Genomic DNA, 14,437 nt, shown 5'->3' with positions numbered 1-14,437 from the left:
CTGCAATCAGAAAATTAGTGTAGTTCCAACATGAATGTTGGTTGATAGTTTCTTTTATGTTAATAAGAAGTGAAACCACAGAAACTTATGTCAGAACTTCACTTATCTGTCAGTGACCTGGGTGAATTCTTTTCTCAGTAGATAATTTTTGAATACCAGAAGAATGTTTCTTCAATTTTTTTTGTGCTATTCACGATATGATGACTATAGACACAGCACACTTTTAAGTTTAATCTTCATTATTAATGCTTTCTCCATCTCCTTTCTGCAGTCTAGACAATCAACAAAACAAGAAACCAAGCCCTGATTTTTAGCTTTTATTGATTCCAATGGTATAAATATTCCCACCATGGCTGATTTCAAATTACCACTGTGACATCACTGAGCCCAGAGCAGGGAAAGATGCATGGCAGCACACCATTATACAGCATTTCCTCTGTACAGTTACCACAGGCGTAAATAACCTCGAGAGCACTGATAACAGTAACATGTAGTTAAATAATTACGGAATGATATTTTGAGTATTTATTACCTTTGTTTTGTTTTTTAATGGTTCTTTTATTTATTTTTAAAATTAAAGTATAGTTGATTTACAATATCATATTAGGTGTACAGCACAGTGATTCAGATATATATATATATATATATACTTTTTTCAGATTCTTTTCCCTTATAGGTTATTGCAAAATATTGGGTATAGTTCCCTGTGCTATACAGTAGGTCCTTGTTGGTTATTTATTTTATATATAGTCGTGTGTATATGTTAATCCCAACGTCCTAATTTATCCCTCCTTCCCCCCTTTCCCCTTTGGGTTTGTTTTCTATGTCTGTGAGTCTCTTTCTGTTTCGGAAATAAATTCATTGGTATCTTTTATTTTTTAGATTCCATATATAGCGATACCATATGATACTTGTCTTTCTCTGTCTGGCTTACTTCACTTAGTATGATAAAATCTAGGTTCATCCAAGTTGCTGCAAATAGCATTATTTCATTCTTTTTTTATGGCTGAGTAACATTCCATTGTATATATACCACACCCCAATGTTCATAGCAGCACTACTTACAACAGCCAAGACATGGAAGCAACCTAAATGTCTACCTTTGTTTTGTTTTTGTTTTTTTTTAATTTTATTTATGTATTTATTTATTTTTGGCTGTGTTGGGTCTTCGTTTCTGTGCGAGGGCTTTCTCTAGTTGCGGCAAGCGGGGGCCACTCTTCATCGCGGTGCGCGGGCCTCTCACCATCGCGGCCTCTCTTGTTGCGGAGCACAGGCTCCAGACGCGCAGGCTCAGTAGTTGTGGCTCACGGGCCTAGTTGCTCCGCGGCATGTGGGATCTTCCCAGACCAGGGCTCGAACCTGTGTCCCCTGCATTGGCAGGCAGACTCCCAACAACTGCACCACCAGGGAAGCCCTACCTTTGTTTTTAATACAATTTACTTAATTGTAAGTTTATAATTTTTCACTTTTAATAATGGCTGTGTTTAATGACCAGCTCATAGAATTTCTGAAAATTTAAAATTTAAAAGTCAGCTTTCACAAGCTGGTATGAGCTTTCTCCAGCACACCATTGGATGTGGCCCTTTGTTGGGATCTTAGAACTAATTTAGCCTGGAATGTGAGGAACCAGATCAATCTGCATCTCTCTTCTCTATCTCTCTCATTCTTTCTCAAGTTCCATATAGTTTTTCTTTGATCACAGATTTTGTCCTCATTGTTTTTATTTCTGCCCTCCATGGAACACCTATGATTCTAAAGATAAATCACTGATTCTCTATTTCCATGCCAATAATGTTCACTTTCATAATGTTGGGTTTTTTTCTTTGAATTTACATTTTTTCCCATGAACCTGGGAAAATCTCTCATGTTTGAGCCAGGTTTCTGCAGTATAAATTGCGCTTTCACTGCCATTGTATTCATTTCTCCGTTAACTTCCAGTGTCCCATTATTATATTTTTGGTTTAGGCAATTCTGGAAGCACTTTTATTTTTAAATCATCATGGAGAAAAGATAAGAGTGGTCTGTTGTCTCAAATTTCAGAAATTACCCTGTATATCTATATTGAGGAAAAAAAAAATAAAACAGAAAGAAACAGGATAGAAGAAAGGAGAAAAATCCAGTAAGTTCAATATAAGTTTCTTACATATGAAATAAATTACATAGTCATCGTGAAGTAACTGTTACTGTTACACTAGCCAAGTTCCACATCTTTTTTCAATTCTCTAAAATTTGTCTCACCAACTTTAATATTTATAAAAACAGTAATGTCTAAATTTCAGACTGATGAATACAAACTCTTTAACGAAATAATTTGACAAGGGCATCCATTTTGCTTTTCTTTGAATGACAGGAAAACACAATAGAGGACTTTGTCACTTATGATAAAGAAAGGAGACTAATCAAATTTAAGTAGTAGAGAACATTTCCTCTAGCTAATTAGTCAACTAACAAAGGCTCTTTATAGTTTATTAATTCATAAGCTCAGTGTCCATATAAAACAGGGCAGGGAATTTGTAGCAGAGCATCTAAATAAACATAGCATTTTTAGTTTCAAAAGATTTGCCTTTTAGTATTCCTTAAAGCTGACTCTCTTTTTGAAAGAAGACATTATTTCAGATTTCATATTTTCCCTTTGTAAAAAGGGGCTTATATTGTTTTTCCATGAACACATTTTCTTCCTATCTCAGTCTTTTCTCTCCTTATGATTTCCTATTTCTATTTCATGGAGTCTGAGTCTTCTTGAATGATATTGAGAATTCCCAATTTTTTTTAAACTTCTTCTGGTTCCCTATTCATAAATATCCTTATATATCCTTAGGTATATAATGTCTTCATTCTTGAAACTATATACCTTCTCTGAGAATTCAGAATATTTCCCTTCCCTCGTCTTCCCATAGATTCTATATTATTGTTCTTGTTTTTTCTCTGTCGTTATTCATCATCAAATAAGGAAAAAGTCCTCAGTGTTTGCCTGTCCTCCTGAGTGCTGGTTCTTAGATCAACATCTGGAAAGCAACATGATAAGCAAAGCCCTCTTTCTCATTTCTTGTGTTGACCAGGTCTTCATCATATGCAGCTTTACTACACTGAATTAAAATGACCTGCTAACCTCATTACTTGATTCTTTGATACTCTAAATTACTGGAGTATGCTGAAAATAGCAATACCCAGGATATAACGCTGCCTAGTCTCTTCCCCTAGTTCCCTAGTCTTATTCAAGGGGCCCAAACCTCTCAAGATTCAATGCCCTATCTCAGTCCCAGAATGCCTTCTGCTTTGTTCTTTTTTAAAAGTTTCAGCTTCTGAATGGATCCAGAAGAAGCATTGTGAATTTGGGAAGGTATAACACATTGGCTCTTTCAAAAGTAAAATCCATGGAGTAGGGGAATGAATGGCCAGTTATCTTTTCAAATAAACTGGAGATTTTGTCCGGAGACCAGAGGGTGGAGAGGTAAAATATCTTCTCCCTTTCTTCCAGATAGATGAGGTAATACTGTTTCATGAGATAAAGTGTGGATAGGCCACCTATGCTTTTCTGAATAGTTCCATTAATATTTATTTATCTATCTGGATATATTCAATCAAACTTTAACTGGGCATGGTTTTCATATTATCACTAGAGTCTAGTCAATTAACATACAAGCCTAAAGTATATCAATGGATGGAAAGAAAGAAAGAAAGAGAGAAAGGGAGGAAGAAAGAAAGAAAGAAAGAGGAAGGAAGAAAGAAAGAAAGGAAGGAAGAAGGAAAGAAAGAAAGAAAGAAAGAAAGAAAGAAAGAAAGAAAGAAAGAAGAATAAAGAAAGGAAGAAAGAAAGAAAAGAAGAGCGAAGAAAGAAAGAAAAAGAAAGAGCTAGAAAAAAGAACGAAAACCCCGCCGCAAGAAAGAAATCATGAAAGCACGCAAGTACAGGACTGCAGTTACGGGTAAGATCCAGGGGGTTGGAGCATTTCGGTGATAAAGATGGCATTTACTATCCTCAGGGGCAACCCCTCAACCCGGGACTGGAATCAAAGACTAAATGTCCCAGATTTTTATCTCTATGTGGGACAATTCTGAGATGTGCTATACATGGCTCCTCAAAGTGTCCCCTGGAGGATTGAGATCTAGATGCCCACAGCTCATTAACATACTTCTTATTGCTTTTCCCTTACTCCCTCACTTGGGCTTACTGCCTCTCAAATAAACTACTTGCACCCAAGTCCTTATCTCAGTGTTGCTTTTGTGTGAAATCAAACCAAGACACAGATGCTACAAAAATATTACACATTAATCTTTGGTTTGGTTTGGGATAAGAATTTCAGCCTGAAATTTCAGCCCAGAACAATAATCAGACGTTATCAGTCTGCAGATGGCAATGCCATCTCATACAGTAAACTCTCTTATTATTTTTTATTCCTATTCTTTCTTCCCCTTTCATCCTTGGTTGACCTCTGCTCTTTGAGCATGAGTCAATTAGAATCGTTCACCTACCCATAACCTCCTCTGATTCTCTCATTTCTCCCTCAGCCAGTCTACAGAAAGGCAGTTCTTCCCAGGATGACTTTTGAGGCCACCAGCAGATGGAACAAGCCAATGGGAGACTCTCATCTGGAAGTCTGTGCTGTTTGTTCTTACTCACTCCCTACATATCAACATCGAGACAATGCAATCCATCCACAAGGACTTAACAATGAACTACTGAGTTACTACCAAATTTTTAACAGGTACTTGATTTAATCCCAAAATCCCCATGAGGATCTTTAGAAGAGCTATATATAAGTGACAAAAACCTTAGGTAAATTTACACATAGCTGAATGCTATCTACAGAGACAGTGCAAGCCTTCCTGGTGATTTTCACATTTGAATATTTTTAGGGTCACTCTAAACTTTTTAGTTGCTTTGCTTTTCTGTTTCAGTCATATAGATTCCTTACTCTGCAAAGAAAAGGAACAAGGCTACTGTTTAACTTTTTGTTTTAAATTGGCAGATATTATATTAGGAAAAGGTAAAGGAGTCATGGAGGTTCCACACACATCTGGAGAAAGCTGCTTCAGTCTGTCAACACTGCCCGGGGGCCAAGCCTTGTTGTTGGTGCTATTTGGTCTATAAAGAAGCAGATGGCCCATAAGAAGCTGTTTCCTCTGTTTCATTTGCTTTCAACAAAAGCACTAAAGCTCTGCCTTTGGACTGGGGTTCCCATGACTAAGCTATCTAATCCATTTGCCTTTGAGATTCAGGTTCAGATGAGGGTCACCCCAAAGTCAAACAAACCCTTCCCAGGATGTCCATGAGGTGATTGTCTTTGTGGGCATTCAACCTCAGAGACATGCTGCACAGTGCCAAGGAAAATTTTACTCAACTTTATCCTAAGCTTACAAGCCTCAGTGAACATGAGGGTGGGACTGTAGTCAGCTCCTTCTGGAGCTTAATTATGCTGAGTCACTTGGAGAGTTATAGGTGACCCGTGCTGGGGTGAAATGGACTTGCTTTCCTACATCGCCATTCATCATGCTATGACCAAATGACCCAGGCACATTTTCCAGGCTGCCTTGAATTTCTTCCTCATCCTTCACCTCCAGGTTTACTGCCAAATAATACAATAGCCTCAGACCCAGGAGTTCCCCCTCACGGAACCCTAGACACAAGTATGTAGTAGCATCATTAGAACCACAGGGCTAAGTGTAACTTTCCCCAAATTTTCCTCAGAAATGAGGCTGGGATAAGATATGATTAGGTGTCCCATTTGGGAATCCAGTAAATGATGATAACAAATGCTTACTGAGCATTCACCTGAACCAGATACTGTTCTACGTGGCCTACATTCTGTAGCATATTGGTTTTTTGAAAGATGGCTACCACTATGTACCCCATCACCTATACTCTTCTTACAGAGTAATGCTGACACTCCTCCTATTCAGTGGTAGGATCTGTGACCTTTCCTCTTGAACCAGAATGGACCTTTATGGCTACTTCATTCAAAGGCATATGGAAGAAGTGACACCATGTGAGTTCTGAGGCTAATTCATTAAAGGTGATACACCTTCCATGTAGGTCTATTGGAACACTTGCCCTTGGAACCCAGTCTCCATGCTGCAAGGAAACCCAAGCCACATGGAGGCTCCAGACGGAAGTGTTCCAACCAACAGCCCCAGCTGAGGTCAAGGTGACTCCAGCCCCAGCTGCCATCTGACTGCAACTGCAAAACAGACCCTCAGTGATGCAGCTGAGCCCAATCAACTGCTAGAACCATGTGCAACAAAATAAAAGGAGTGTTCTTGTTCTAACACACTAAACTTGGAGTTATTATACAGTAATAGCTAATTGGAATATATTTATAAACTTACTTAATCTTCATAAAAACCAATGAAATAAGTATTATTATTCTTACTTTACAGATGAGGAAAAACTAGGCATTGAATGGTTAGGTCAGGGGCACAAGGTAAGTGGCAAAGCTTGGTTTCAAACCCAAGGAGTCTGGTTTATTCGAGTTTATGCTCTTAATCTCTATGCCGTTTCTTTTAAGCCCCTCTTCCCCATAAAAAGACACTGAGAGCAAGGAAAAGTGAAAAATCGGTGCTGGAAGGGGTGGAAGAGGGACTGTTTTTTCAAGCAGATGGCATCCATCAATTCAAAATTCCTTTAGCCATGAGCTCCCATCCCTACCTGGGAGACTGGGCAAATATAAACTTCTTTGGGAAACTAGCGCCAATTCCTTTCTACGCCTGCAATGCCAGGAGCTGGGGCTGAAGGCACCCCCAGAGAAGCCATTCATTTCACTCCATTCTCCTCTGCATCATCTTCTTTACCTGGAGGATTTACCTAGCCTACCTGACCCTAGAATGAACCTCTGGAGAACACCGATTTCTCTAGGGTGCTTTACCAAACCAACAAGCTTTGTTGTTAAATCTGAAGCCTGAAGACAGAAACTGTGTAAATATTCAGCAGCAATTCCACAGCAGCCGCCTCGGGGGCCCGGAAGTGGCGCACTTGGACTTCTGGGAGGGTGAGGATAGAATAATTTGAAGCAGACTCTCAGAGGGGAGTTGGGTGAACCCTTCATACTTACCATTCAATGTGGACAGTGCCAGGGAATTTGTAATAATCTCCTGAAACATCACACCCAGCTGCCCCAACCAACAAGCAGCTGAGACCTCCTATGTTGTGACTTTGTACTCCAGGAAGAATGGACTTAACTTTTATGAGCACAGGCCTCTGGGAGTGAGGGACCCTAGAGAGAGGGACAAGTTACATAAAAATCATGTCTAAGTGTTTATGGGCAAAATTCAAAGCCAGCCCATACCACAGGGACGGCATCTGAAATCAGAGCAGGCGGGGATACAAGCAGCCTAGCTTTCTGAAGGAGGATAATTATTTCTGAAGTTACAGAAGTTACAGAAATGATTCTCCGAACTGTTCATTTTTTAATACCTTTCAGATTACCCCTTCAGCTTCACAACGGATTTCACAGCACTGGCAGGAAAATCTATCAGCCTCTCTCAGACAGGCAACTTCAAATTAAAACTGCTGATGTGAAAATTAAAATCCAAATGAATCAGTATTTTCATTCTGGTTCTTTCTAGTCCTTTCTAGTGCCTGAGATCTACCCAACTTAGCCAGAAGAGTCCCTCATGCCCTGCACAAGGCTCTCTCCCATGCTCCCAACGTCCCCACCCTTTCATTCCCAAACTTTCTTGGGTTCACACCAAATGGGTACCTCACTTTACATTAAGAAACAGTTTCTTAAAAATTGTCTATCAGATTTTTGTAAGCTATATTATATCCCCCCTTTACTTGTTTTATGTTTCCAAAGTCTTTGTCTTTTTACCTAAATAGTTCTTCAAATAACTGTGCTCCCCCAACCCCATACTTTAATTGCAATATTCTCTAGACCACTTCTTCCTCCCTCCACTACTGTTTCTTCAAGTCATCCACAGATGGTTAGAACAGATAAAAACACTGAAGGAACAAAGGTTGGGGTATGGCTTTGTGACCTATCATCTCTTAATTGACAGTTCTGAAATTCTGGAAGTTTTTCTGACCTCTGAGTATACCTCCAAATGTTCACAGGACACAGATCATGCAGCTCACTGTGAGTTGAACTAAAATTTAAGTCAAGAATTAAAACACATTCTTCACCTACAAGCATCTTGCCTTCCTAATGAACCTATCTTTAGAGTTTAAGGCAGGAGCCAAATCTCAACTATTTCAGGTCATTAAAACCCGCAGCACATTTGGAGAGTGGACAGGTGCTAAATCATGTCTTCTGGCCACACACCACTTTCAGTAATGATGATTGGCACCTGCAAATCCCCTTTGTGACATGGGGATGAGATCTGCAATTGTATTGCCCTGTTTAATAGCTGAGGTGTTGGTCCCTGAGGAGACTGCCTCACATGAAGATGGTCTCTTCTCATCATACCATCAGGAAGCGTTTTCTGAAGTTTGGAGGCTCTCTCTGAAGTCCTCCCCACTCTTACCACAAAACAAGGAAGCTGGGGCACTTTGTACTCTCTGCTCTCTTTACAGTTACTTTTCCTAAGGCTCTCAAAGCATAAAAGGAGGGTTGTCAAAATTGAACTATTACTTTAAAAATATGTTTTTTAACCTTGAAAGTGGAAATGGCTGATAATTCCACAAGACTGGAAGAGAAATCATCAGTGAGAAAAGCATTGATGTGGTCCTTCCCTACTCCTCAGCAATAAAAAAAACTGATACACACAACACTCTAGATGAATCCCCAGAGTATTATGCTGAGTGGGAAAAAGTCAATCACAAAAGATTACATACTGTATGTTTCCAGTTATATAACATTCTTGAAATGACAAAATTATACAAATGGAGAAGAGGTTAGAGTGAGTGCCAACAGTTAATGAGTGGGTTGGCGGGGGGGCGGTGGGAGGAGAAAGTGGGTGTAGCTGTAAAATAGCAGCATGAGGGATTCTTGTGATAGAACTATTCTACATCTTGACTGCATCAAGGTCAATATCCTGGTTGCAACATTGCACTATAGTACTATTGTAGTACTATTATACTACTATTGTAGCACTATTATAGTATTATTGTACTATAGCTTTGCAAGATGTTACCACTGGGGGAAACTGGGTGAAGGATACAAGGGATCTCTACTATTTCTTATGACTGCATGCGAATATACAACAATCTCAAAATAAAAGCTTCATTTAAGAGGGAAAAAAAAGAAATCATTGGATTGAGACTGACAAAACCAGGCTCTAGCTCAAGGTCTGCCAATAAAAAGCATGAGCCAAGTAATTCAACCTCTTTCATTTTGTTTCACCAACTATGAAATGGGGTTGGACAAGATCATCTCCAAAGTCCCTGTGAGTTAAACAGCTGAGTGATTCCAGAGCTGCTCCCGGTCTACATAGCTATTGAAACAGCAGGGGCCATGTGAAGAATCAGGCTACCATAGCAGAGGGGAATTTACATAAATAGTCTCTGTAAATACCATTAAAAAAAACAGAAACGAGAAGCAAGAAGAACTACAATCCTGCAGCCTGTGAATCAAAAACCACATTCACAGAAAGATAGACGAGATGAAAAGGCAGAGGGCTATGTACCAAATGAAGGAAAAAGATAAAACCCCAGAAAAAAACCTAAAACCCCAGAAAAACAACTAGGTAACCTTCCAGAAAAAGAATTCAGAATAATGATAGTGACTATGATCCAGGACCTCGAAAAAGAATGGAGGCAAAGATCGAGAAGATGCAAGAAATGTGTAACAAAGACCTAGAAGAATTAAAGAACAAACAAACAGACATGAACAATACAATAACTGAAATGAAAACTACACTAGAAGGAATCAATAGCAGAATAACTGAGGCAGAAGAACGGATAAGTGACCTGGAAGACAGAATGGTGGAATTCACTACTGTGGAACAGAATAAAGAAAAAAGAATGAAAAGAAATGAAGACAGCCTAAGAGACCTCTGGGACAACATTAAACACAACAACATTCGCATTATAGGGGTCCCAGAAGAAGAGAGAGAGAAAGGACCCGAGAAAATATTTAAAGAGATTATAGTCGAAAACTTCCCTAACATGGGAAAGGAAATAGCCACCCAAGTCCAGGAAGCACAGTGAGTCCCATACAGGATAAACACAAGGAGAAACATGCCAAGACACATAGTGATCAAATTGGCAAAAATTAAAGACAAAGAAAAATTATTGAAAACAGCAAGGGAAAAATGACAAATAATATACAAGGGAACTCCCATAAGGTTAACAGCTGATTTCTCAGCAGAAACTCTACAAGCCAGAAGGGAGTGGCATGATATACTTAAAGTGATGAAAGGGAAGCACCTACAACCAAGATTACTCTACCCGGCAAGGATCTCATTCAGATTCGATGGAGAAATCAAAAGCTTTACAGACAAGCAAAAGCTAAGAGAATTCAGCACCACCAAACCAGCTCTACAACAAATGCTAAAGGAACTTCTCTAAGTGGGAAACACAAGAGAAGAAAAGGACCTACAAAAACAAACCCAAAACAATTAAGAAAATGGTCATAGGAACATACATATCGATAATTACCTTAAACGTGAATGGATTAAATGCTCCAACCAAAAGACACAGGCTTGCTGAATGGATACAAAAACAAGACCCATATATATGCTGTCTACAAGAGACCCACTTCAGACCTAGGAACACATACAGACTGAAAGTGAGGGGATGGAAAAAGATATTCCATGCAAATGGAAATCAAAAGAAAGCTGGAGTAGCAATACTCATATCAGATAAAATAGACTCTAAAATAAAGAATGTTACAAGAGACAAGGAAGGCCACTACATAATGATCAAGGGATCAATCCAAGAAGAAGATACAACAATTATAAATATATAGGCACCCAACATAGGAGCACCTCAATACATAAGGTAACTGCTAACAACTGTAAAAGAGGAAATTCACAGTAACACAATAATAGTGGGGGACTTTAACACCTCACTTACACCAATGGACAGATCATCCAAAATGAAAATAAATAAGGAAACAGAAGCTTTAAATGACACAATAGACCACATAGATTTAATCGATATTTATAGGACATTCCATCCAAAAACAGCAGATTACACTTTCTTCTCAAGTGCGCACGGAACGTTCTCCAGGATAGATCACCTCTTGGGTCACAAATCAAGCCTCAGTAAATTTAAGAAAATTGAAATCATACAAGCATCTTTTCTGACCACAACGCTATGAGATTAGAAATGAATTACAGGGGAAAAAAAGTGAAAAACACAACCACATGGAGGCTAAACAGTACATTACTAAATAACCAAGAGATCACTGAGGAAATAAAAAAATACTTAGAGACAAATGACAATGAACACACGACGATCCAAAACCTATAGGATGCAGCAAAAGCAGTTCTAAGAGGGAAGATTATAGCTATACAAGCCTACCTCAAGAAACAAAAAAAATCACAAATAAACGATCTAACCTTACACCTAAAGGAACTAGAGAAAGAAGAACAAACAAAACCCAAAATTGGCAGAAGGAAAGAAATCACAAAGATCAGAGCAGAGGTAAATGAAATACAAACAAAGAAAACAATAGCAAAGATCAATAAAAGTAAAAGCTGGTTCTTTGAGAAGATAAACAAAATTGATAAACCATTAGCCAGACTCATCAAGAAAAAGAGGGAGAGGACTCAAATCAATAAAATTAGAAATGAAAAAGGAGAAGTTACAACAGACACCGCAGAAATACAAAGCATCATAAGAGACTACTACAAGCAACTCTATGCCAATAGAATGGACAACCTGGAAGAAATGGACAAATTCTTAGAAAGGTATAACCTTCCAAGACTGAACCAGGAAGTAATAGAAAATATGAACAGAACAATCACAAGTAATGAAATTGAAACTGTGATTAAAAATCTTCCAACAAACAAAAGTCCAGGACCAGATGGCTTCACAGGTGAATTCTATCAAACATTTAGAGAAGAGCTAACACCCATCCTTCTCAAACTCTTCCAAAAAATTGCAGAGGAAGGAACACTCCCAAACTAATGCTATGAGGCTACCATCACCCTGATACCAAAACCAGAGAAAGATACTACAAAAAAAGAAAATTACAGACCAATATCACTGATGAATATAGATGCAAAAATCCTCAACAAAATACTAGCAAACAGAATCCAACAGCACATTAAAATGATCATACACAATGATCAAGTGGGATTTATCCCAGGGATGCAAGGATTCTTCAATATACACAAATCAATCAATGTGATACACCATATTAACAACTTGAAGAAGAAAAACCATATGATCATCTCAATAGATGCAGAAAAAGCTTTTGACAAAATTTAACACACATTTATGATAAAAACTCTACAGAAAGTGGGCATAGAGGGAACCTACCTCAACATAATAAAGGCCATATACAACAAACCCACAGCAAACATCATTCTCAATGGTGAGAAACTGAAAGCATTTCCTCTAAGATGAGGAACAAGACAAGGATGTCCACTCTCACCACTATTTTTCAACATAGTTTTGGAAGTCATAGCCACGGCAATCAGAGAAGAAAAAGAAATAAAGGAATACAAAATGGAAAAGAAGAAGTAAAACTGTCACTGTTTGCAGATGACATGATATTATACATAGAGAATCCTAAAGATGCCACCAGAAAACTACTAGAGCTAATCAATGAATTTGGTAAAGTTGCAGGATACAAAATTAATGCACAGAAATCTCTTGCATTCCTATATACTAATGATGAAAAATCTGAAAGAGAAATTAAGGAAACACTTCCATTTACCATTGCAACAAAAAGAATAAAATACCTAAGAATAAACCTACCAAGGGAGACAAAAGACCTGTATGCAGAAAACTATAAGACACTGATGAAAGAAATTAAAGATGATACCAACAGGTGGAGAGATATACCATGTTCTTGGATTGGAAGAATCAATATTGTGAAAATGACTGTACTACCCAAAGCAATCTACAGATTCAATGCAATCCCTATCAAATTACCAACGGCATTTTTTATGGAACTAGAACAAAAAATCTTAAAATTTGTATGGAGACACAAAAGACCTCGAATAGCCAAAGCAGTCTCGAGGGAGAAAAACAGAGCTGGAGGAATCAGACTCCCTGACTTCAGACTATACTACAAAGCTACAGTAATCAAGACAATATGGTACTGACACAAAAACAGAAACAGAGATCAATGGAACAAGATAGAAAGCTCAGAGATAAACCCACGCACCTATGGTCAACTAATCTACTACAAAGGAGGCAAGGATATACAATGGAGAAAAGACAGTTTCTTCAATAAATGGTGCTGGGAAAACTGGACAGCTACATGTAAAAGAATGAAATTAGAACACTCCCTAACACCATACACAAAAATAAACTCAAAGTGGATTTAAGACCTAAATGTAAGACCGAACACTATAAAACTCTTAGAGGAAAGCATAGGAAGAACACTCTGACATAAATCACAGCAAGATCTTTTTTGAACCACCTCCTAGAGTAATGGAAATAAAAACAAAAATAAACAAATGGGACCTAATGAAACTTCAAAGCTTTTGCACAGCAAAGGAAACCATAAACAAGACAAAAAGACAACCCTCAGAATGGGAGAGAATATTTGCAAATGAATCAACGGACAAAGGATTAATCTCCAAAATATATAAACAGCTCATGCAGCTCAATATTAAACAATCAAACAACCCAATCCAAAAAAGGGCAGAAGACCTAAATAGACATTTCTCCAAAGAAGACATACAGATGGCCAAGAAGCACATGAAAAGCTGCTCAACATCACTAATTATTAGAGAAATGCAAATCAAAACTACAATGAGGTATCACCTCACACCAGTTAGAATGGGCATCATCAGAAAATCTACAAACAACAAATGTTGGAGAGGGTGTGGAGAAAAGGGAACCCTCTTGCACTGTTGGTGGGAATGTAAACTGATACAGCCACTGTGGAGAACAGTATGAAGGTTCCTTAAAAAACTAAAAATAGAATTACCATATGATCCAGCAATCCCACTACTGGGCATATACCCAGAGAAAACCATAATTCTAAAAGACACATGCACCCCAATGTTCATTGCAGTACTATTTACAATAGCCAGGTCATGGAAGCAACCTAAATGCCCATCAACAGACAAATGGATAAAGAAGTTGTGGTACATATACACAACGGAATATTACTCAGCCATAAAAAGGAACGAAATTGGGTCATTTGTTGAGACGTGGATGGATCTAGAGACTGTCATACAGAGTGAAGTAAGTCAGAAAGAGAAAAACAAATATCGTATATTAACGCCTGTATGTTGAACCTAGAAAAATGGTACAGATGAACCGGTTTGCAGGGCAGAAGTTGAGACACAGATGTAGAGAACAAACGTATGGACACTAAGGGGGGAAAGCTGTGGGAGGGTGGGGATGGTGGTGTGATGAATTGGGCGATTGGGA

This window comes from Balaenoptera musculus, chromosome 5 (genome assembly GCF_009873245.2).
Source record: "Balaenoptera musculus isolate JJ_BM4_2016_0621 chromosome 5, mBalMus1.pri.v3, whole genome shotgun sequence".
Taxonomy (NCBI): Eukaryota; Metazoa; Chordata; class Mammalia; order Artiodactyla; family Balaenopteridae; genus Balaenoptera; species Balaenoptera musculus.
Note: the sequence above shows the minus strand (reverse complement) of the source record.